A 24,576-nucleotide genomic window follows, 5' to 3' on the forward strand; every position below is an offset into this window, starting at 1 on the left:
TGATCATTTGTGATATTAACTCTGAAACCATGGATCTTTTAAATTCTGAGCTGTGCTTTTTTTTTTCTCCATAGTTTATCAGTGAGAGAAAATTTCTTAAGTTCACATCTCTGTGATTCATAGTTACTCACGTAGGTATCCAGTGTTTGTGTCGTTTAATTAACCTCTACTAAACTTATGTAGGATGACTTATTCTAAGTAAAGGAAAATATTCCTGATTTTTTTTCAGTAGATAATCTTCTGGGGAATTTACAGACACAGGGAATAGAGTGAAGAATGCTAGACAGTAGTTGGAAAAAATGTACAATTTGACTTTAAGGTAATTTTTGGTGGTTCGTGTTCGAGTGTTGTTTTTTTTTAGTTTTCCTGAAGGAAAAAATTAACTTAAGGGCTCAGCTGTAAGTGGAAAGAGGAGAAAGATGCTTAAACCTGTGTGTTCCCATCCTGTCTGGGAATGTGGCAGGAAGGGGAAATCAATTGGGCCTCTGAATTTGGCAAGCTGTCTGGCTCTAATTCTGATAGATAAGATCAGAAACACTGACATGGGAGAGAGAAACTACTGGAGCTTTACTGCTTTTACTATTGTTTAACTACAGTGCATCATCGGCATCCTATTTTAAGAGATTTTTTTTTTTCTGAAACAGTGTTCTGTGTAGGAGGGAGCTTTCTCTGGATGTTAGAAAATCCTGTTCTTCCAGTGCATCATTCTTAATCTAGACTTTTATACTTTGGGTCTCTTACCAGAAATTTCATCTAAAAAAATAAAACATAAACATTAGAAATACTAAAATTAAAATGACCTTTAATAGACTTAGATAAGACAAATTTACTTTTTCATTTGTATTTATGAGTGAGCTCCTCGTCTATTCAAGCTGCACTTTTGTCTTGCTTCACTGAAGCAAAGCAAAGGTGCTGAGGATTGTGGCGTTCCTCTGTGCTTCTTGCAGTGCTGCTGTTACTAGAGAAAGGTGGAGCAGGCAAATGTTTTTTGTGGACTTTTCCTGTTTGGTACTGCTAAAAAGGAAGGAGAGGCATTGTCAGGATTTCCAATGTCCTGTAGTCTTTCATGACACTGCTGTTACTGAATTGGTTGTACTGTAGCAGTCTGTGACAACTCATGGGAAAGATCACGGCCCTGTAGACAACAAATTAAAACAAGGTTACAGGATGGAAGAGAAGTGAATCTCTACTCACAGTTACTTTTAGATCTCATTCTTGCTTTTCTCTTAGCTCTAGTTTAAAAAAACCTGGTCACAGAGCAGCAGACTGCAACCCAGACTTCAAGAAACAGTGCAGTCACTTCCATCTGTCCCAGGTGTAGTAAGTCCCTGCCTGTTGCTACTGAGTTCAAGTAGGTATTTACTCATTTTAGATTCATAGATAACAAAAGACATTCAATTTGTGTTAAATACTAATACTTTTATATTTCAGCTTCTGAATTTGAAATATCTGTAGAGGAATGACCTTAGCGTGGGAATGCTATTAATTTTCCTGAAACTTGTATAAACCTGTTTGTAATCACTGAAAGGGCTGCAGGGAGAAGTACCCATTGGATAATTCAAATTATTTGAAATCACAGTTAAGAATTTTCTTGGGATTTCTATATTGTCTTCTTCAGTTCTTTTCTCCTAGTGCGAGGAAAAAAGGCTTATTATGTCAGCAGCCGATCAGTACGGCACTGCTCTACTTCTTAAAATATTTATTTGATGCCACTGAAATAATTATTTTTCACCTGCTAAAAAGCACAGGACTTCAGGAAGTTAAGTAGAAGTTTTGAGGCTGTAGTTTGCACTATGATGGGAAGGAAGAATGAATTGTTTAATCTTTCTAACTGGTGAAAAACTTTTCCTCGAATTAAGCTGTATATCAGCTGTGATAGTTTGTTTCAGAGAACTTGTCCTTCAATGTAGCTGCCAAAATTCCAAGTAATTCTTTAATTTTCTTTAAATTGAAACCATTATTCTTCACCATCTAAAAAGACAAAAAAATACATCAGAAACCATTTAAGAATATATACATATTTTAAATTTTGTTGTAACAAAATCTTCAAAATGCCTGATCCACTAAAATAAAACTAATATTATGGTTTTTTATTTTTTTAAAATGTAATCATAGTCTGTTAGCATAGAAGAACACAACACTACATAAAGAGAAAAATAACTTCATTTACATGCTTAATTACTGTGTTAGGAGTGAAAAGAAACTTTAAATTGGCAAAACTAAAATGCGTGTTCTGAGAGTAAAGCTAAATATGGGACAAGAAAAATAGTGCTTCACCACATGGGAGACTTCTTGACTAGTCTTGTATTTAGAACCATGGCTCAGGCAAAGAAGAGTAATTATTTTATATCAAAATTGTAACCACTAATTGATGTGGAGGAGGATTTATGTATGTATGAATGAATACGAAGAAAAAAAATAAAGTTCAGGCATTCTTTTATTTGTCCAAGACGATAGCGCTGCTGAGAAGAGTTTTGGCCTAGTATATATCGCAGTTATTGCATAAACTACAAGGAGAACATACTTTGAATCTGCAAAATACTGATTTTTATTTTTAATTCTTTTTATTGAAATAGACTGGCTACTCCTTAATGAAGCAGTGAAAATAGTGCTTTTTAAATCTTCACTGTAAATATGAACTTGCTATTTACAGTACAGCATTTCATTAAAAAAAAATACAAAGGCAAAAAAACTGACTTGCTGAGATGGGTAGCAGAATAAAGACAGAAATGTTCTTTAAGGCAGAGCATTCTAAAGAAAAACCGAACTCCTTTTGCGTATTCATTTTCTTTAAGTACTACATTTCATTACAGCTCTGCGTAGCATTTTATCTTTCAGAATGCATCTATATTTGTGTTTGTAGTAGTATCTATTTTTTCTGCAATAGAGCAGTCCCTAATGGGGATTGAATACGTGCATCTGCAAGCACTCCTGTCTTTTAAATTGTGTTCTGTGAATATGTTTCTGCTTGTATTACTCTCACCACCAGCTGAATTGTGTAACCTGTTTAGATGTGGTGCAGGAGTTTTCTGGGCAGCTTATCTGTTTTGTTATTAGCTTTAAGGTATTCAGTGTAGTTCTTCCTCTCATGTTCCCAATCTCTGATTTCTGGTTCTCAGTCTTGTTTTTTTGAGCCCACCATGTTCTTCTGACCTCAGTTTGATTGTCCTAATTTTAGCTGGGAGTTTTGGTAATTATGTTTTTGGAGTGGAGTGCATATGAAGCAGGACATCGGGTTTCTGTTTTTAATGTATGGACTGCACAGTATTGGAAAAAAGAATATTAACTGGGAATCTTCTGATGAGAAATAGATTTTCATTTTTCTTTTTTTTCCCCCTTACTACATTAGTTTGTGTTGAACTGCTATGTGTTGCATGAACTTGTCTGCAGGCAGTTAGATGGAAAGTCTAGTTAACAGATGAGAACTTTTATTTTATACTGAAATACTGCATATTTACAACAGTGCAGCTTGCTTGTTTAAAAACCTTTGCTATCTGCTGCAGATGGCTGAGTAGTGTAAGGAGTGGTTTCCTGGCTACATTGTACATGAAGTGCCAAATATGATGAGAGCAGTTTTGTGCTGGAATACCAAAATATATTAAATCCATTCAGGAAGCAACATATGTCAAATGAATAAAAATATCACACTCGTGCAAAACAGAATATGGTAGCTATGCTTTTCAAATCTGTTCCCCTACCCTCACAAATTAAGGGGTTAAGAGGACTTACTGTTTTATGTATTGAGAATAGTATTAAATATTAATTGCTGGCTTAGGCTTTTGGTATTTTCTTTACTGTTTGTTTCCCTATACCTTTGCTTTCTCTTTTGCTTACCATGTGCTGTATACTGAAATGGAAACTTAGAGGCTATCAGTAGGGGTGTTGCATATGAAAAAAGAGTATTTTCTTTGAATATTTAGGCATGCGCACAGCATATAAGACCATTTATTTGATCTGTTACGGCTGCCGACATGCTTTTCTTTATCTTATGAAGAGAGATGTATGTATTTGCTTGATACTGCAGGTAGAGAAACAACATTGTTAACATCTTTGGCTGCTCTTTTTTATTTTCACTTCTGCCTAAACTCTGCAATTTCAGCAAGTTCTGAATATGGGAAGTGAAAACATTCACTAATAGCTCCACATATTGCAGGATTTTATGATAAAGAAGCAAACTCATGGTGGAGGGCATTTTGTTGTATATTACTTCCTTGTTTGCAAAGAGGGTGGTAGTCGCTTTGTTTCAGTTTCTAACTGTAATTTTTTATGTAGATTTTGCTTCTGCTCTCAAGTAATTTGAAAACTTTAATTTTGTAGCTCTGTTAAACCAACCCAGAGGAACAAAGTGTATGCGTTTAAAGCAGTTTTGCTTTTACTTTCTGATTTTTTTTTCCTTCTGTCACTAGTCATACAGTTAGATAATTCACTGAGGTTAATTTTTTACATGAGGTCCTTGGTGTTGTTCTGTCTTGTAATAGCACCCCGAAGGAGGAGGCAGTTGAGAGGAAGTATTTTCATAGTTCTGGCAGGCATGCGTTTATTTAAATCTAGCATTTAATAATGAGATAGCTTCACCTAAAGCTTGGCTGTAGCTGAAGCCATAATTATTTCTGTATTCTTTTTGTGTATATGTGTTTTGTAGGCATGCAAGATTAACAGATCTGACTTGAAGTGGAGTGCAATCTTGGTAATCTCATCTTCTGGATTGAAAGAGGAAATGTTGGTGTTTCTATTTTGAATTCCCTGTTGCTTCTTGAAGTCTTTACCTTTTCATGGTAATGATGCTACCAAGAAAGTGTTCATATGCTGAGACAAGATGTACACAGCCCAAAAAGATTTTCTGCAGTTCTCTGTGCTTAGGTCCACCTCACTTCAGCTCTTGTGTGCTTTCAGATTCGTTCTGCCACTCTACCACTTTTCCCTGACTGTGACATATTAGTTTGTCTGGTCTCGCCAGCCCTCTTCAGAATAGCTATGAGAGATGCAGTTGAGAGTGTAAATAGGAATGAAGAAACTGTATTCTTTCTCTGCTTTCATTGTCTGCAGTGTGGCACCTGTCTTCATTCTAACCAACAAATTTTGTGTTTCATGAACAAATACTGCTCCTGTTACGCAAAGGAAGGCCTTTCCTGTTCAAGCACGATACATTCCATTGTTTCTACTCCTCTCCATATTTATCAGTGGCTGCAACTCTGTCCTGTAGCTACTGAATTATAGAAAGTATCTGAAATAATAGCACAAAGAAATTTCCCATCGGGTCCGTGGTTTACTTCTGTCCTTTCTTGTTTGAACAACTTCAGTTCTCATCACTTATAGTTTTAATAGGTAAGTAAAACTATGGAGTCCACTGATTTATTTATTTTTCCTCTTTGGAATTCACTCTAGATTTTCTACTAACATGTATATGTTATTGGTGGCATTGTAGAACCAACTTTTCATACTTAGTGTGTGTGTCTCTCTCTCTCTAGAAACATCTTAATTGAACAATTATCTTAATGTGTATTTTACCCTTCATAAGATAGTTTGCAACTTAAATCTGCTCTGTGATCTGGTTTATAAAAGCATCTTGATTATTATGCTTTGTTTCATCCTGTCTTGCGTTTTCCTTTTGAAAGTATCCCTTCTCCTTAGGCTGTCACAGACATTGATTCTGTAGATCTAGAAGCAAGCTAGGAGAGCTCTGTGGAAGTTTTATCTGTTTCTTATCAGTGTTTGTGTTGGGTGTGCATTTCTTCTAACTTGAATTAGAATCTCATGTGCTCTGCAGAGACACTGGTTTCATCCGTACAAACTATTAGACTTGCTTTACATCTGTACAGCTAAATGTCCCCCATTCCCCAAAGTTGTTTTATTACAAGGACTTAATGGCATAAATTGTTTCACTTTTTAGAATTGGAAATGGGTTGCATCCTTCTCTAAGTAGTGGGTACTATCTGCTATGGAGTGGCAGCTTCTGATGCAGTTGGACAGATGAGATAACAGTGGCCCAACTGCATATTTCACATCTTTGTTTCTTTTTACAAATCTATTTGGTATTAAAAAAAAAAAAAAATTAAAGAATTACTGATAAAGTACTTCCTGGTATTGGTCACTTTTGAATTTAAGAATTTGTTCCTTGTTTGTTTAAATGAGTTTAAGTTTAAAACAAAAAACAAACCGAAACAAAAAAGCCAATAACCATAGTTTGACATGCTGGGGGTGATGGTCTCTTCTGTGTGGTGTAGTCTTGTTTCCTCAAGCCTTTTATAAATGTAAAACATCACTTTATATGTTAATAACATTTATAAAAAATAACATTTTGTTACAAAAATATTTACAGCACTTGATGAGAAAGGTTGTCTTTCACTTCAGACCACATCCTGTAGGTATTTCTTTCAGTTCTGAGCTTCAAATGTACCACTGCTGACACAGTATTATCTAGACCATAACTTTGTTTCTTCTCGTGGACTGGAGTATCTGTATCTGCAGAACTGAGATTTGGAATGGTTAACTATTCTTTTTTTTTTCCCCTCCAAACTGCCTCCTCCAGTGTTTTTTGTCATCATTGGTTGATTCCAACCCTGCGAATCCAAGGCAGACTAAATTGTAAAATTCGACCAACAGTGATGAATTTTACTACCTGAATGTGCAGTTGTGAGCCATTAACAACCCTTGTAAATGTTTTCTTGATGCATCTTTTTAATTAATGCTCAGAGTAAAAACAAAAATAATAACTATCACCTTTACTTTGAAGGAGTCTAAGTTTAGAAAATCTGTGTGGAATGCATAGTCCTATGATCTGCTGAATCTTCTCCAACAGGAGACAAGATGCTTCCTCTTTTCTTCCTGCTGCGGGTTCTTTGCTTTTGCAGAGATTTTGTACTGGAGGTGAATGAGTCAATCTAATTAGAAAGAAGTTCCCTCCACTACCTTGCAGAGTCCTTTTCTGCATCAGTTACTGATTGGACCATGAATACTGTTGTCCATGAATTTAAGGAGGATGTGTTCTGCCTCATCATCTACATTGTTAATGAAGATATTAAACAGGACTGTACTCAATTTAGACCTCTGGGGTATTCTGCTCATTACTGGCCTCCAGCAAGCTAGACTTTACACCACTGATTGATACTCTCTGGGTCCTTCTTCTGACTAGAAATGATTTCTCTGTCACCTTCCCAAAGGGTTGAGGGAGGCTGATGGACCTGTAGTGCCTTGTGTCCTCCTTGTTGTACTGGTTGTGTGAACTCAAGATTAAATGGAAGGCAAGTGTGAGTAGGGAAAATTAGGTCTTAGTCTTTCTGTAGCAGCCTGTAGTTTGGATTAAACTCAGTGTGACTTGACTTGATTTTTGAGTTCCTGTTGCTGATTTAGGATATTCTTTCACTCAGTCGCAGACTCCAATAATGTGCTTCTCTTTGCTTCTCTAGGGAGATTAGAGTGGCAATGATGTAGGATAGTGAGTTTTTCTTTCCTTTCTGTTGTAAGGAGGAAAAGCATTTTCATATACTCGCAAGTAAAATTCTTTCCATTAGATCTAATGTTAAGTTTACATTTCTTTCCCTTATGATGAGTTTCTTAGATGAGAAACATTTGACTTAGTTGTGTGAACTACTTTTCATTTATACTAGTATTAGCAAAAATTACTTCTGCAGGAGAAGCTTTGCTGTTTGTTACTTACTGGAATAGTAATGTATCAAATGGATAGTTTTGAAAATGCCCCTAAGCAGCTGAATTTCTCATGCCAGCAGTTTATTTGTACATCCTAGTCTTTAATCTATGAAATTACAAGTAATAGAAAACCCTGCCAGGGGTCATATGTTGCTGGACCTGTTGCTCACCAAGACAGAACTTACTGGAGATGTCAAAATTGGAGAAATTTTAGGCTGCAGTGACCATGCGCTGGTAGAATTCTCAATCTTGAGATAAATATGGTGGGTTTAAAGTAGAATCAAGATCCCAATCCTCAGAAAGGCAAACTTTTGGCATTTTAAGGCACTGGTGCATGTAATCCCTTGGGAAACTTGGAAACTAGCATCCCCAAATCCTTCTCCTCAGGGCTGCTTTCAAGCTGTTCTCTGCTCAACCTGTGTCTGTGCTTGAGATTGCCCTGACCCAGATGTAGGACCTTCCACTTGGCCTTGTTGAATTTCATAAGGTTGTCATGGGCTCTCCTCTTAAGCCTGTCCAGGTCCCCCTGGATAACATCTGGTCTCTCTAGCTTGTCAACTGCACCACTCAGCTTGATGTTGTCTGTAAACTTGCTGAGGGTGCACTCAATCCCACTGTCCACGTCACCTACAAAGATATTAAATAACTGGTCCCAGCACCAATTCCCTAGGAATGCCACTCATCACTGGTCTCCACTTGGACACTGAGCTGCTGACCACAACTCTCTGCGACCATTCATCCAATTCCTTACCCAGCGAGTAGTTCATTCATGAAATCCATTCTTCTCTAATTTGGTGACAGCATGTCTTGCAGATGACATCCTGGGCAGAAATCCGTGGGACCTGATGAGATGCATCTGATGGTCTCAGGGACATGGTGGATGATATTGCTAAGACACCATCTATCTCATTTGAGAAATTAGGGCAGTCAAGTGAGTTTCCCAATGTCTGAAAAAGGGGCATATAACACCTATTTTTAACAAGGGGAGAAAGGAAGATCTAGAGAACAACAAGGTAGTCAGTCTCATCTCTACTTAGCAAGGTCAGGGAGCAGATTCTCCTGGAAAGTATGCTATGGCATGTGGAGAACAAAGATGTGACTGGGGATATTCAGCATGGCTTCACTAAAGGCGAATTGTATCTGACAGATTTGGTGACCTTCTGCAGTGGGGTTACAGCTCTGGCGGATAAGGGAAGAGCAGCTGACCTACCTGATCTTACGCAAGTAGCATTTGATGCTGTTCTGCATGACATTCTTGTCTCTAAACTGTAGAGAAGTTGATTTGATAGATGGACCACTTAGTAGGTAAGGAATTGGCTGGATGGTTGCATTCAAAGAGTTGCAGTCAGTGGCGCAGTGTCCAAGTGGAGACCAGTGATGAATGGTGCTTCTCAGAGGCTGGTTTTGGAATATGCTGTTTAAATTGGTGACATGGACAGTGATGTTGAATGTCCTTCACTATGTTTGCACCAAGCTGTGTGGTATTGTCAACACACTGGAGGGAAAGGATGCAATCCAGAGGATGAAAGCCGTAACAGTCTTGAGAAGTGGACCCATGTGAATGTCATGAAGCATAACAACACAAAGTACGTAGTCCTGTACCTGGATCAGGGCAATCCCAGACATCAGTACAGACTGGGTAATGAATGGATTGGGAGTAGCTGTGAGGATAAGGACTTGGAAGTGTTGGATGATTTAAACATGAATAAAAATTGGACATGAATTGGCAGCATGTACTTGCTGCCCAGAAAGCCAACTGTACCCTGGACTGCATTAAAAGAAGCAGGACCAGCAGGATGAGGAAGGTGATTTTTCTTTTTTAGTTTCTACTCTGCTCTTGTGAGATCCCGCCTGGAGTAGCATGTTTAGCTCTGGGCCCCAGCATAAGAAGGACATGGAACTGTTGGAGTGCTTCTGGATGAGGCTATGAAGATGATCAGCGTGCTGGAGTGCCTCTCTTATGAAGAAAAGGCTGAGGGTGCTGGGGTTTATCAGCCTTGAGAAGAGAGAGGTCCAGAGAGACCTTATTGTAGTCTTCCAATGCCTAACAGGGGACTACAGGAAAAAATGGAAAAGAACTTTCTTTCAGGGAGTGTAGTGATGGAATATGGGTAATAGTTTCAAATTAAAAGAACAGAGGTTTAGATTAGATGATTATAGGAAGCTCATTACTTGAGGGTAGTGAGGCACTAGCACAGGCTGCCCAGAGAAGCTATGAATACTTAATCCCTGGAGGTGTTCAGGGCCAGGTTGGATGGGGACCTGAAAAACATTTTAGTAGAAGCTGCCCCTGCCCAGAGCAAGGGAGTTCAAAGTGGGTGACATTTAAGATCCCTTCCAACTCAGACCATTGTATGAGTCTGTGAAATAACTCCTTCTAGTTTGTTGATAGATATTTCAGTGTTGCATATCAGGGGAAAATACAGTTAGTAGAAAATAATTTATTTCCCAAGGTGCAAGGATTGAAACAAAACTCATCAGAATATATCAAGTCTTGAATTAGTTTGGATGCTGTATTCTAGCAGATGCTTTTTTTTTTTTTCTTCCCAATTGTGTAGTACGAGGATTAGGCTAAGCATTAACTGGAGGTGGTGATTTTTTTCCTTAAGGTAAGTTCATAATGCTGATCTTTTCCATACTTAACAGAAACTGTTGTGAAGCTATCAAGTTCTCTGAGGCCAAAACTTAATCTTGTGAATTGAAGATCACGTGGTACAATCTTTACCCCAATCTCAAGCCAAAATGTACTACAGTTCATCCTAAAAGAAACGCGTTCATGGGCTATTTAGGAATTGAAAGATCAACAGACTCTTGTTTTTTTTAAATAAGCATGAAACAGTTGTGATTATTGTCATATTTTCTTCAGGTGTATACTTCATTTGTGGTAGTATATCTTTAGTAACAATTTAGAGCATGGTAAATTGGAAATGACTTTCAACCTGAGGGCATGTGTATCTTCTGTTGAACACCTTAATGTTCATATTCTCCACTCTTGCCCCTCAAATGAATATTTGGTGCAGGTATTATTAACTGTGTTCACTTCTAATTTGGAAGTTATCTATCCTATGGTTTTTTTTTTCACCTTAAAACATGAAATTGAAATTCTTTTTCTCTCTGCTCACTTCTGACTGCCCCCTACTCTCTCCTGTAGATATTTATCTCTTTGGGGAAGAATCAGAGGCTCGTGAAATACTGAACTCCGGTTTCTGTGCATCTTCTCTTTCTCAATGTTGGGCAGAAAAGATCCGCAAGAGTGAACAAAATATGTATTTTCACATTTATCTTGCAATATATATAATCATAGAGGGGTGTGTGTGTCTTTCTAAAAAGACTGAAGAAAAGAGATTTTAAGATCCCTAGCTTTAATATCTAAAATGGAAAATCTCTTTCTGCTAAGATCATAAATTTTCTTATATCAGTCTTGATATTTGGATAGGAGTTGAGTTGTGCTTGCTGAAATTACAGCCATTGGTGAAGCTGAGCTGACTGCAATAACATACACTGTTTAGGAGGGCTTTCTGTCATGGAGTCATTCATCTAGAGAAGAAAGTAGGACCCAGTGTCAAATTTCTCTATTTTTAGGTTGTGTAAAAACTAATTTGTTGAGCTACTTGTTGGCAAGTACCTACACTTGCACAGAATCTGCAAGTTGATTCATTCTCCTGTCAATCACTTACTTTCCAGGAATGTGAATTGCTGTATAACAAAATCGTATATTAACATTTTGAAGGACAGTCTAGGATGTTTAAACTCTTCTTATTGATTTTTGGAATGAGTGAAGAATGAATTTGCCAAAATAACTTTTTGTGATCTGAAATAACAAATTTGGTGGTGTGTTTTCTGTAATCATATCCATCCTCCATTATCTCCATTTAATAAAAACAGTCTGTTGCAGAATGTATTTAGTTGCTTTCAGAAAGTGCTCATGGATATGATGCTTTGTTCTTTTCATACCCAAATGTATTAATATTACTGCTAAATTATCAACTTTTTTGTGCTTTCCTAGTATTTGTGTTCATGAATTCATAAATTCATATTTTTCTCTTTTTTTTTCCCCTTAGTTTGAACTATACATTCAAGGGACACATGCTTAAGGAAATCTCTAGTTGTCTTCTTTTCTTTTGTCATGGTAGACGAAAAAGGGGAGAATCATGTAGTAGAAAAAGAATTTTTCTTCTGTTCTTTGTGAAAGCAAAATGCTAGCTTGTATACCTCTTCTGATACAGTAGGACTGACTAACAAACAGTTTTAATAGTCTTTTTGAGTCCATAAAACTTGTTTAATGGAGTATTTCTGAGGAATTTTGCTACTTGAAATGGTCATTCTGATCACTTACTACTATCAGTAAGTGTGTCTATTGCTAGGAGCAGTGTGATGATGTTTTTTGGCTTCATATGAATTATGTAGTGAAATGATGCTGGTTATATAATCTTTCTCCAGTAAGCCTATTCAAGAGTAGTAGATGGATTCAGGTTATGAACTTACTTTACTACTGATTCAAGCATGGGCTCCAAGATACATTCTTCGAAAATCTGAAGTGCTGGATAACAATGCTATCCCTACCTTTCTCTTTTCCTGCAATACTTGTACAGAACTTCATGAGGCTAGTCAGATTCTGATCTTTCATGACACAGAACTATTGAAAAAAGGAACAGCAGTAACCAGATGACCAGAAATGAACAACAGAAGCATTTTCTTATTTTCTTAATTCACAACTTCTTTTTTTTAAATGGAGCATGACTTTCTGAAGTGTGGCAGGAAAATCCAAGTTCTCATACTCAGCTTTGCAGCCACAAAAATACTTGTTCTTTATCAGATGTTGTCTAAAAGGGGTGATTTTGTACACTCAGTGGCAGAATCTGTCTAGCTGTGAAGAGTTCTGGTTTATAACTCCTCTGAAATGAGTTTAACTCAAATGTAACGTATGTGCTTTTTTACTAAGTGACCCACTCATCAGGGCCTTGAGTTGGAATCAGTTCTTGGTGTTAATTAGGCAGCTTGTGTTTTAATTAAAGATGGAAGTATGTGATAATGAAAGAGCTAGAAGTAGCTGTACTTAATTTCTAAATTATCATGTTGTGGATAAAAATTAGGGGAAGAAGTGCCAGAACAAGGTATTTTTTTCTAAAGATTTTAAAAATGCTTTTTCTCTTACGTCTTCTAACCCTTCAGTTTTGGAGACAAACTCAGCACTGAGTGCTTGTAGTACTTAGGTCAGAGTAGTCACCACCTTTATTAAAGAAAAAAAGAAAAACTTTAAACTTAGTAACAAGGAAGTGGTTAATGGTCACAGGAAACATACTCCATTTGTCAGTGGGGTTAAACTGATGTCTGTCTTTTGAACTAGTGTAACAAAGCCGTATTTGTCAGTAGGGAGAGAAGAGCAGATGGATGAGAGTTCCAGTCCTTACATAACAACTAGGTAATAATCCTTCATGTAATGACCAGTGCAATTGGTCATTGCTTATATGGCCCTACAATTACTGTGTCCTTGCTGCTTTGGATATAGTAAACATCGCAGCTTGAAGCGCTGTTGCGGCATAGTGCAGAACTCAGTACTTGATGGAGGCAGTCTCAGTCCTGGACATGTCATCTGGAGGAGCCAGCATGTTTGTCAGTTCACTTTAAGGATGCCACTTAAATCTGCAGCTGAACTGAAATTTTAACTTTCTGTTCTGGAAGAAGGTGAGACAAAGGAGAGGGAAGTTACTCTACTCTTGTTAGTCACAAACCAAGAAAACTGTTTCAAATCATGTCATAAAACAATAGTTTTGAAGTGGGATGTGTGTGGAGGGAGTTGCTGGCCAGATATGAACTTTATTTAATATGATTCTTAGGTTAGTATTTTTGGTCATGTAAAAATTTTGGCTGTAGGTGGAAAGGCAGTAGGAAAATTTCAAAGGAAAGTTCCGCCACCATAAGGGAAGACAACCTTTCGTCCCCCCTACAGCCCCCAGGCAAGCCAGGGAAGTAGCTATATGATCTTAGAGCCCTGGCATCCTTCAGGGTTTCTTGATTTGCTGGCTGTAAGACCTTGGGAAATCATACCAGCAGCGTCTTGGCAAAGCTGAAACACAAATCATCTGTTAAATAGTTACAATAGAATGGGGGTTTTAGAGATTGCTAAATCACAGTAGGTATTCTGAAAGTGACAGAAGAAGTTGTTTTAATGACTACTATTGCTGCACATAACCTTAGAAATTTTTGGAATTATTAAACTCTGTTTTGTGACTGAATCTTTATAAAAGTAGTATAGGATATTAGTCAGAATCTGTTATCCCACCCCAGAATATTTTTTCTTTAGACAAAGATTTCACTTACCTACCTAAAATTATTAGATATTTTTTTGACATGGAATATGTTTGCTGTTTTGAAAGCAGATGACAAAACTGTCCTCCTGTAATTTATGGTCCTCCTTCTGTATTTTGTCACCTTATTTGAACTGGCCCCAAGAAGTGTCGTCAAGATGAGGCAATGGGTGTGTTCCATATACATCTTGGACTTACTTTATTATTCCAGCTTACTAGCCAGGTCTACATAGTAAAACTGTGTACTCAACATATGGAGTATATGGTAATATTCCACAAATGCTCTCCAGGCAGAAAAAAAGACTTCTCAGAAGAGGTCCAACTGCTTGTAAGCAACTGTCTTGCCAATAGCTGTGGCTGCAGACTTTCAATAAAATCTCACGTTAAGCTAAATGAAAGGCATCTGGTAGGTTAATTAAAATAATTGCTGTGTTTTAAAGGACTCATCTGTTGCTAGGAGTTGTATTTCCCCATGAGGTCTGTGGGAGTTTTTGTGACAGTGTGGATAGTATAGATTCTCTCTGAGAGAACGTGCTTCAGCTGTGCCAGAAAAGCAAAGCAAAAAGCAGCCTTTATGGAGGAAGTCATCTAGTGTAGGTCCTGCACAAACGGTTGTTTTTGGTTGCATTTTGTTAACTCAATAACTACATTAAAAATCCATCCTCACAAATAACAAACAGTTGTTTTGAACTCAAGCTTGCTAGCAATGTGTATGTTTTGGTTTTGTCTGGCATAAAATGAAAATGTGATAATCAGTTCTAGCTTTTGTGTGTGTGTTTTGGCACACTATTTATACTACTTCAAGATTTGACAGAGGAAATACATGAGTAACTGCAGAATGGTTCTTGTGTTGATAAGTAATACATCACCCCTTCAACGTCTTCTGTGTTTAATTCTGATGTTAAAGCAAAAGTAATGTGTGGATTTGAAATTATTATCTTTTTATAAGTGCATTTATACCTCATCCTGAAAACATTGTTCACTTATTTTTCACAGTTCCATGTGGTGGATGGTTTGATAAACTCCGTGCTGCATCCTGGTGACTCTGTGATCCAAGTTCAGAAGCTGATTCAGACTCCTGTGCTGTGAATTGGCAGTGGTGGAGTGATTCGGGTAGGTGTCTGTCTAGAAATGTTGAAGGAGATAAGAAGATTGAAGTGTTTTGAGTATACATATTGTTTTAGTTGCTCTACAAGGTGCTACTAGTATCTTCTCTTGCCTTCGGGTGTAAGATGACTAACCTTTGTTTTAATTGCTGAATTTTTTTTTACAGTAGCTGGTAGGGAAGGAGTGTGAGAACTGATAATTGTGGTTGCTTTCTGTCAAGAAGTGTTAGGGGTATTCTCTGCAGTTTAACTGTTTTGTCATGCTTGAATCACAAAACGTGTTTTGTGTATTTGGTATTAATGTGTTCTTATAGCTCTGTATGAGCACTTCTGTGTAGGCAAGCTGGACTCCACTGCTTCTTGCTATAATTCTGTGTATTACTTTTTTATATAGAATATTATGTATACAAAGTAGTTACATGTTTTACGGCATTGTATTCAGATGGCTCTGAAATAAAACTCAGCAAGAAACACTTCTGCCCTCAGTAAGCTAACTTAAGTGCTCTCATCTTAGCCATGGATCAATATAAATGTTTTTTGTTTTTCTTTTTTTTCCTTTGCAGTTACAAGCATGTACTTCTTTAGTTTTTTGTACCTGTTTGAATGAAGTTAGTGGTATTTTTCTGGGAAGTTGAAACGTAATTTTTTTTTTCATTTAAACTCTTCTGATTCTGTAATTCAATAGCAGATGCAGTTATCTACTTCTGAGGAAGTCTAGACAACAATCAAAGTGATAATGAGGGTTTTTTTTTTAGTAAGCGTACAATTGAAATGTTTCAGAATTTTGATCTTAATATATTGAGAAAGGAACTACTGTATTAGTCCTTATTAGTACCATGGAGAAAAACACATTTTTTTTATCCTCCTCTCTTAATCTTTTGCTCTGACTCAAGTATACAGGTACAGTAGCTTAAAGATATTTTTAACTACCCAGAGAAAATGCTTGACTTCTGGGAGGGGAAATATTTTCATAGGAAAAAATATTGTTTTAAATGCTGATCGTGGTTCTAAAAGTGATGCCTCCTATTTTATTATGTTGGCCCACAATGTCAGAGGAGGATGTTGGTGGTACAACAGTAGAGTTTGAACCTTCCTACCAATATTCCATTACATGTTGCCATGTGACAGATGGCAGCAGAGGGGAGGTCTGACAAAATGGCATCTGATATGCAAGTATGTGTGGAGCAAAGGTGTGTCATTGACTTCCTCCATGTGGAAAATATGGCACTCGCTGACATTCGTCAACATTTGCTGAATGTTTATGGAGACCACCAGTGGATGTGAGCACAGTGAGGTAGTGGGTGGTTCGTTTCTACAGTGGCAGTGGATCAACTCCACCGGTGCAGATTTTTACGAGTAAGGCATGCAGGCTCTTGTTCACTGCTGGTGAAAATGCATAGCTAACGGTCGTGACTGTCTTGAAAGAGTGTTTTGTAGCTGAGAATTTTTTCATAGTATTGTGTTCTTTTATAGCTGTTGTAGTTTCCATGGAAATAAGTAATTGTTTCTATACGTCTTGGGTTACACAGAATTGTGAAGTGCCACATTTCTCTATTACACATCTGAGATATATTTTTGCGGTTCTCTGGCTAGTGAGAGATGCTGTGAAATAATAATTAGAGATGAGATGTGATTTTATCATGTGGATAGGCTGAGACTTCTTCAGTAAGCTTTTACTCTCCTGTTTACTACTAAAGCATCAATAACAAAGCAGGGACTTCAGGCAACATTACACAACTTCTGTTTGGAGACAGATATTTCCTTTGTCATGGTATTCATATTTTTCACATTAGCTTGTCCTAACATGCATGCACAAATAGAATGATTGCAGATGTTTTAGTGTTAAGAACAATTTTATGTTGAATTGTAATCTCATTTTCATAAACTTAATTTCATTGCAAATCTTTTGGCATTGATGCACTTGTTAAGTCTTACCATAATTCAAATTGAATGGTTAATCTGTAGTTTATTTTTTGTTTCTTTGCTTTTGTTTGCTCTTGTCTATCACCGTCTTTGCACTTAACTGTTGGTTCTTCGGTATACTTGACTAATGAGCCATCACCATTTCCAGGGTGAAGGAAATCTCTGTTAACTAGAAGGAGCAGGGTTGGGAGTCAAATGCTGGCTTTGCAATCGACTTGTAGCTGCAAGCAGGTTTAGAAAAGTTGAACTGTAAAACATATAATGGTGAAGTGTGTACTTCACAAGAAGTGTAGTGTCTGCTTGGGATAGAGGCTTCTTGCTGCCAACTGTGTGTGTTCAGCTGCTGCTTCTCAAAGTTTTCTTTCTGGAAAAGATGCCTTAATTTGTCGTGCTGCTTAATACAGTTAGTATACCGCTAAAAGCTTAGGTCTATCATGAAGGTAATGATTAACATGTAACTATAGATTGTGAACTTTAAATGAGTTCTTACTTGTATATAACTGAAATCAATGAAATAAAGTTTAAGAACAAATAGTAAGTGCTAAAATTTGTCACGTTTTGTTGGCTTTTTTGTAATGTATTCTACCTAACATATACACTTGACAAGTCACTGAAATCTTCCTTTGTATAGAGTACTGCAGCTTCCTTTACAGTGGTGTAGTATTTTGAATTTGGTCTTCTGACTATGCTCCAGTTAAATATGCAGTTCTTTAAGCTGTGTATTTAGTCAGCTAAGGAAAATCACAATTCATTGTCTTGTTATAAGGACTTTCTGAATAAAGGAAACAATGCTGGCTAAAGAGAGGCCTTGGTATCCCATCCCTTCAGTATTCTTGTTTTTCCGCATGTCCAACAGTTCTTGGACATGTTCCAGCCTACTTATATAAGCCATGGTTTGCATGGGTACTCTGTGAACCCTATTGACTTGCTGATTCATTTCTTCCTGTAGCAATAAGCTTTGGCTCAAATTTCTCCCTTCTTGGTGTTATTAACATGTTTCAGCATGAAGCACATCTTCAAACATATCTCAGGTGGCTCAGCTGCAAAGGCTAATCCAGTCAGCACCAGACATGTTTTGTCTTGACAGTGTGTGTTGGAAGCCTGTGTTTTCGTCAGCCTGGTGTTCCGTGTAATGCAGAAGAGGGATGGACAAGCCATCCTGATAGGTGACATGATTTTTTGAGCTCATGGACATTCAGAACTACAATATTTTAGGCTGTCTTGCTGAATGCTATTTTAGTTCGAGGATTTATAAAGGGTAGCAGTTAGCTTGTCACATAAAATGTGCATGCTGCTAGCAGTCAGTCTAAATAAAACCTGATTAGGTTATCAGAGGGTTGGCTTATGTGATAAATTCTTTGGTTGTCATGTGGGCAGAATTAGATATTTGAAGGAAAACCGTATTCATCCTTAAACTGACAAATTTGTTTTTAGTTCTGTGCAAAGACTAGGTATTGGGAAACACCTCCCTTGCATTGCATAAGCACTACTTGGATCTATTCGTCTGCAACTAGCAAATAAAAAACTTATTATACTGCTCTAAGTATGTGTGGTGGTTTCAGAGGAAAAGTATGCAGAGAATGCTTCTGTCTAACTTGTTTAAATAGCCTGGCATATTCTGGCTTCCTTTTCCTCTTTCATCTCCTTTTCCAGCTACATTGTCTGGTATAGATAGAATTAAGTGCTAACTAATTTATGCAAGCAAACTTCCTTTTGACAGTTGTCCTTGAAGCTCTTGGCCTATTCAGCTTGTTGGTTGAGGAATGTCTGTGCCTATTTCTTCAGCTAAGATGCAGATTCTCTCTGTCACTCACAAAGCCCCTTGATTGTTTCCTCCTTTATTTGATTCCCCCTGGCTCCCCCATGGAATTTTTTTTTCTTTTTAATGCAATTGTATCAGGAAATGAACATACATTTTCCTGGTAGTGTGAATACATGATGATTAGGCAGATGCGTTTAGCAAAATACTTTACTTCCAATTATACTATAAGCAACTGTGTAGTGTTGTAGTGGACTTGGCATCATTTTTCTGCCAAAGTATTTTCTTTTATATAAATACATATAGTGAAAGTTTACAAATTTTATTTTACAAGGATGTATAAAGTATGAGTTTCTTCCAGTACTTTAATGTCTGGAGGGTCATACAACACTGATATGGACAGCTGCATAGGGCTGATGTGTTTTAGAAAAAAAATCCACATCAATATGGGAAACTGAACAGGAGTGGAAAGTGGAGCAGGTTAGTTTGCTAGCTAGTCCACATCTAATTCAGGCTGAAGAAGTTATAGAAACTGAAAGCAGAAAGAAGGATTTGCCTTTGATTTCTAGAGAATCAGTATGGGAAGAATAATGTGTGTTTAGAAATACACAGCAGCAAGTTGTCAGCCTGCATACTTCATTGTCATTAGGTGGGCGATGTCTTGAAGTCCAAACTGTCAGGCCAGTCCAAGCTGCATGCCTGTCAAACACATCCATAAAGATCCTAGCTGTCCAAAGACAGGCTGACTGTCCTCTGGGGGATTATGCACCAAGGCAATTGGAAGGTTGTGATATATAAATGGACAAAACAGATATACTGTTTTTCCAGAGGTCCAGCTAGGTAAGGGACCCAAACGTAGTGGGTTTTGTAATGAAAATACTAGCTTGTTTTAGGCCAAAAAGAGATGATGGATTTTTTTTCAGAAGAGAGATTTTGAATGAACATTCCTTATAGAGAAAAGGCCAAGAGAGTAGTTGGTAAAGGATGTGCTCTGTGTGAAAGCTTAAATACAAAAACAAGCAACTGTTAATACAGATCAAGGGTTGATAAGTAAACCTAAGGGCCTTTAGAGAAAGAAGTGTTAGGTACTCAGTTAAAAAAAAAAAAAAAAAAAAAAGGAAGAAAAGCTTGTGTGCGTTCTATCTAATATGGTTGGTCCAGGGCATGAAGAATGTTAGGTTATCCTCCTTAACTTAGTGGCAGCTATTTGAATGAAGTGTGAATTGGATAGTATTATTTTGATTAAGATAACTTTATCTGTTTTTGACTTTTGAGAGGCAGAGGAAAAAAAGTTAGTACTTGCTCTCCTCTTGGCAGTCTCTGAGACCACAGGCTTAAGCATGGTCTCTACCAGACAGCAGGCTTGCTCCAAGAAGACCGCGGTGACCCAGATGGAGGGCCTGCCCGGAAATGTGGCTGTTTAGGTCTCTGGCTGCGGGGAGTGCCTGAGCCTGCTGCTGCTGGGGGAGGGTGGCAGGGATTCCTGCCACCTGTGTGAGGTGTGAGCAGGTGGATGAGCTGCTCAGTATGGTGGTGGAACTCCAGGAGGAGGTGGAGAGGCTAAGCATCAGGGAGTGTGAGCAGGAGTCTGACTGGTGGAGTGACTCGCTGGTGTGCCAGAGGGAAGGGTGCCAGGGAGATACCCCCAGAAAAGTGGTGGACCCTCTGCCCTGTCACAGTCAGACCTGACAGACGAAGAGGGTTGGAAGAGAGTCCCAGCTGGTGTCACGGGTGCACCCCTGCCTGCCTACCCCACTCCCCCATGTCCCACTAAGCAACAGGTTTGAGATGCTGAAGGGGAGGTGAGGGAGGATCTGCCTAGGAGGAAGCCTAGGGCAAGGCAGCTAGATTTGATGAGGGAAGTGAGTGGAGGTCAGTGGGAAAGAGAAGGGCTTGGGGATGTTGCTGTTGTAGGAGATGGTGGGGATAAGCCTCTGAACTGTTTTGTAGGATCTTCTCGGAACTTCTCAGAAGAGGTAATGTTGCTGACCCCCCCTTCATCTGAAACCTTCTCTTGTCCCTCTAGGAAGCGGTCGGTGAAAACTTCAGAGTTCTTTCAAAGATTTGAGGGAGGGCCCCTCTAGAAAGATAGTGTGTCAGAAAGCCCAGCTGAAGTGCCTTTACGTTAATGCATGCAGCATGGGAAATAAGCAGGAGTTGGAAACTGTGATGTGCTTGGAAAATTATGATCTGGTTGCTATCATGGAAATGTGGTGGGATGAATCCCATGATTGGAATACTCTGAAAGCTACAGGCCCTTAGAAGGGATAGACAATGTAAGAAGGAAGGAGGAGCTGCCCTCTGTGTGAGGAAGTGAATAGATTGCAAAGAGCTGTTTCTCAGTAACAGCCATGGCCAAGTTGAGAGCTTATGGGTAAAAATCAGGGATCAGTCCAGTAAAGGGCATCTAGTGGTTGGGGTCTGCTACATGCCACCTGATCAGGGGGAGCCTGTTGACAAGGCCTTCATGCTCCAGCTGCAGGAAGTGTCACGCTCACAGTCTCTTGTCCTGATGGGGGATTTCAACCACCCAGATATCTGCTGGGATAGTGGCACGGTGGGTGGCAGACGATCCAGGAAATTCCTGAAGTCTGCTGAGGATAACTTTCTGGTCTAGGTATTAGATGGACTGACCCAAGGTGAAGCCTTACTGGATCTGGTGTTCACCAATGTGGAGGAGAGCATTAGAGGATGAAGATTGGAGGCAGCCTGGGCTGCAGTGATCACATCTTGGTGGAGTTGGTGATCTGGAGGAATGCAGGCCTGGCAAAAAGTAGAGTTAGGACCCTGAACTGCAGGAGAGCAAACTTCCAGCTGCTTAAGGAACTGCTGGGTGGGATCTCCTGGGAAAGTGTTCTTGAGGGCATAGAACAGAACAGATCTGGCAGCTCTCTAAGGACACCATTCTGAGAGCTCAAGAGCTCTCAATCCCCAAGAAGAAGAAATTGAGCGGAGGAGGCGGGAGACCAGCATGGCTGAGAAAGGACCTGCAGCTTAAACTGAGGGAAAACAGGGAAATGCACAGGAAGTGTAAGCAGGGTTGTGTAGCCTGGGAAGAATATAGGGACATTGTCCGCATGCGTAGGGATATGAAAAATAACAAGAAGGGGGGTTCTTCAGGTACATAGGCAGGAGACAGATCAAGGAGAGCATTCCCCCTATGACAAATGAGGACAGAGAACTGGCTTCCTCAGACATGGAAAAAGCTGAGGTGCTCAAGAAGTGCTTTGCCTCAGTCTTCAGTGGTGGTCAGGCTCCCCATGTCTGCCAGGACCCTCACCCCTGAGTTGTGGGTGAGAGGAGCAGATTCCGTCCCACTGTAACAGTGGAACAAGTCCGAGACCTCCTCATGAAACTGAAAGTACATAAGTTCATGGGGCTGGATGATATTCATCCTAGGGTTCTGAGAGAGATGGCTGATGTGATTGCCGAGCTGCTCTCCATCATATTTGAAAAATCATGGCTGTGTGGGGAAGTCCCGGTGACTGGAAAAAGGGAAACATTACTCCCATTTTTAAGAAGGGGAGAAAGGAGTACTGTGTCCAGGCCTGGGGCCCCCAGTACAAGAAAGACGCAGCTCTTGGAATGGGTCCAGAGGAGGGCTGCTAAGATGATCAGAGGGCTGGAGCACCTCTCCTGTGAAGAAAAGTTGAGGGAACTGGGCTTGTTTAGCGTGGAGAAGAGAAGGCTCTGGGAGGACCTCAATGTGGCCTTCCAGTACTTGAAGGGAGAGTATAAAGCAGGAGGGGGAACAGGTGGATAGTAATAGGACAAGGAGGAATGGTTTTAAACTGAGACGGGAGATTTAGGTTAGATATTAGGAGGAAGTTTTTTGCCCAGAGGGTGGTGAAGCACTGGAACAGGTTGCCCAAGGAGGTTGTAGATGCCCCATCCCTGGCGGCGTTCAAGGTCAGGCTGGATGTGGCTCTGGGCAGCCTGGTCTAGTGGTTGGTGACCCTGCCTGTTGCAGAGGGGTTGAAACTAGATGATCATTATGGTCCAATCCTGTCCAGGCTATTCTATGATTCATCATAAGTCTCAGGATAGGTAGCTTGCAATTGCTCTATAAAGGTCATCAAACTACAGTCACATACAAGATGACTAACTCTTTAAGTACAGGAAACTTGATTTTTATGTGCAGGTGGTCTCATATTACTAATAGCAAAATGTTCATTTAAAAAGGTGATGGATGCAGTATTCTTAGAAGCCAATGCAGAAGGATTCGGAGTAGACCCTGACACTGAAACAAGCCAAGTAACCACTTGTGTAATATAAAACATCTTTGTGTTTGATATGCATAAATGACTGTATTTATTATGTACAATCAAAATCAATTCATGAAGTTTAATCAGCATCACTTCTTTATTTCTTTTCAAAAAGACCACTTGGAAGCCATTTAGCCAAATGATCTGTATGGAAATTTGTTCTTTACTCATTTTAAAGGGAAATCGGTTATGGTTGTTGTAATTTTTTTGTTTCCTAAGCATCCAGCAAAACAGAATGGTATAGTTGTGAGAGTTGTCCATCTGTTAATGGAAGAAGAAAAAAGCTACAGCAGTGAGTTACAGATTAGAAGCTGAGGAATGCAGAAAGTGAAGGATGCAGGAAGCCTTGGATGGTAATGTTAGAGCCAGTAAGGTGCTTGATAATGGGATGGAAGATATCAGCTCCTTGTTTTTAATCTTCTTAACAGTTATGTTTCCTGTTTAAAAACTGAGAAAATCCAGAGTGTGAAGATCAAGCTTAAATCTGACAGCTTTGTAGGATTTTTCAATAGGCAAATAACTCACATAAAAAAAAAAAAAGTGATCCCTTACAATTTATTTGTTTCAACCTATTTTTACATTGACGGATTCATGATTATACCTAGTAAATCATGTAAAATAATGCTGTCTTCTAGTCCTTGCTTCCTCTCCCTCCTTGAACCAGCTCTGTATGGGAGAATGAGGCATTATTCATCTTTTATATGTTAGTGTTCCTTTTTGAGAATATGAAACTGCTTGATCTGTCTCTCATCCTTGGCTGGATGTGGAAACCTCAGTGGTCTTTTTGCTACAACTGTAGCTGTTTAGAAATCAGGCCATTCTTTTAACTTAGATGCTTTATGGCTGCTAGCCATTCTTCATTCCTTCCCTACCTTCTGTGATGTAATACAAGTCTCAAGTAAGATGCATTCCAGTCTCATTCTAAATCTCTTTTCTTGGTTATATACACATTCAAATGTTCACATTTATTCCAGAGCTGAAATGCAAATTTCTAATCCAGAGACAAAACACTTTAAAAGCATGAAGGTAATTTCTATATCTGTAATTTAGCTAATCAGAGGACAAAGAAAAATCTTTTTTTTATATATATCAAGGAAATTGCTTGACCATTCTTTTCTGTCATTATTCTTTGCACATAACAAAGTACAATTATGGGCTGATTACCACAGCTCATTCATTTTCCTGCTACAGAAGACAACAGTGAGGACATGGTGCATTTCATCTCTGGAATCTCATGTTCTTATCAAACTCTTAAACTTTTTTTAGTTTGTGTTTTTGTTGGTTTGCTACTATTTCAGATCATAGAGAAACAAACCATGTAAATGCCTCTGCATTAAATTTTCAAGTTAGAAAGCCTAAATAATGGTACCAGTCTAACTTTAATGGTTTTATTATGCATGTTTGCACAAATGTAATGTGTGTAATTCCTTTTCCTGTGTTTCACTGCAAGGTAGTTAAAAATTCTTCTCCAAACAGTATAATTGTCCTTTATGATGATATAACCCAATGGAGTTTCAGTAGACAAACTGAAATCACCTATCATGGTTCAATATGAGCGCTGGGTGGAA

The 24,576-nt window shown here is 38.7% G+C and overlaps 1 protein-coding gene across 12 annotated transcripts in view; it reads left to right on the forward strand.

Moving 5' to 3' along the window:
- The window catches only part of ERBIN (erbb2 interacting protein), a 120,155-nt gene that overhangs the window by 8,339 nt on the left and 87,240 nt on the right, over positions 1-24,576 (forward strand). For 10 of the 12 annotated variants that reach the window (XM_046905527.1, XM_025144777.3, XM_046905530.1 and 7 more), the window contains one exon: positions 14,952-15,068. The gene's annotated coding sequence lies outside the window, so the exon portion shown is untranslated. Of the gene's footprint in view, positions 1-74; positions 4,776-14,951; positions 15,069-24,576 lie in introns of all 12 variants that reach the window. The other 2 variants (XM_046905529.1, XM_046905528.1) reach the window with 2 other exon arrangements.

The sequence above is a fragment of the Gallus gallus genome, chromosome Z (genome assembly GCF_016699485.2).
Source record: "Gallus gallus isolate bGalGal1 chromosome Z, bGalGal1.mat.broiler.GRCg7b, whole genome shotgun sequence".
In the NCBI taxonomy this organism is placed as follows: domain Eukaryota; kingdom Metazoa; phylum Chordata; class Aves; order Galliformes; family Phasianidae; genus Gallus; species Gallus gallus.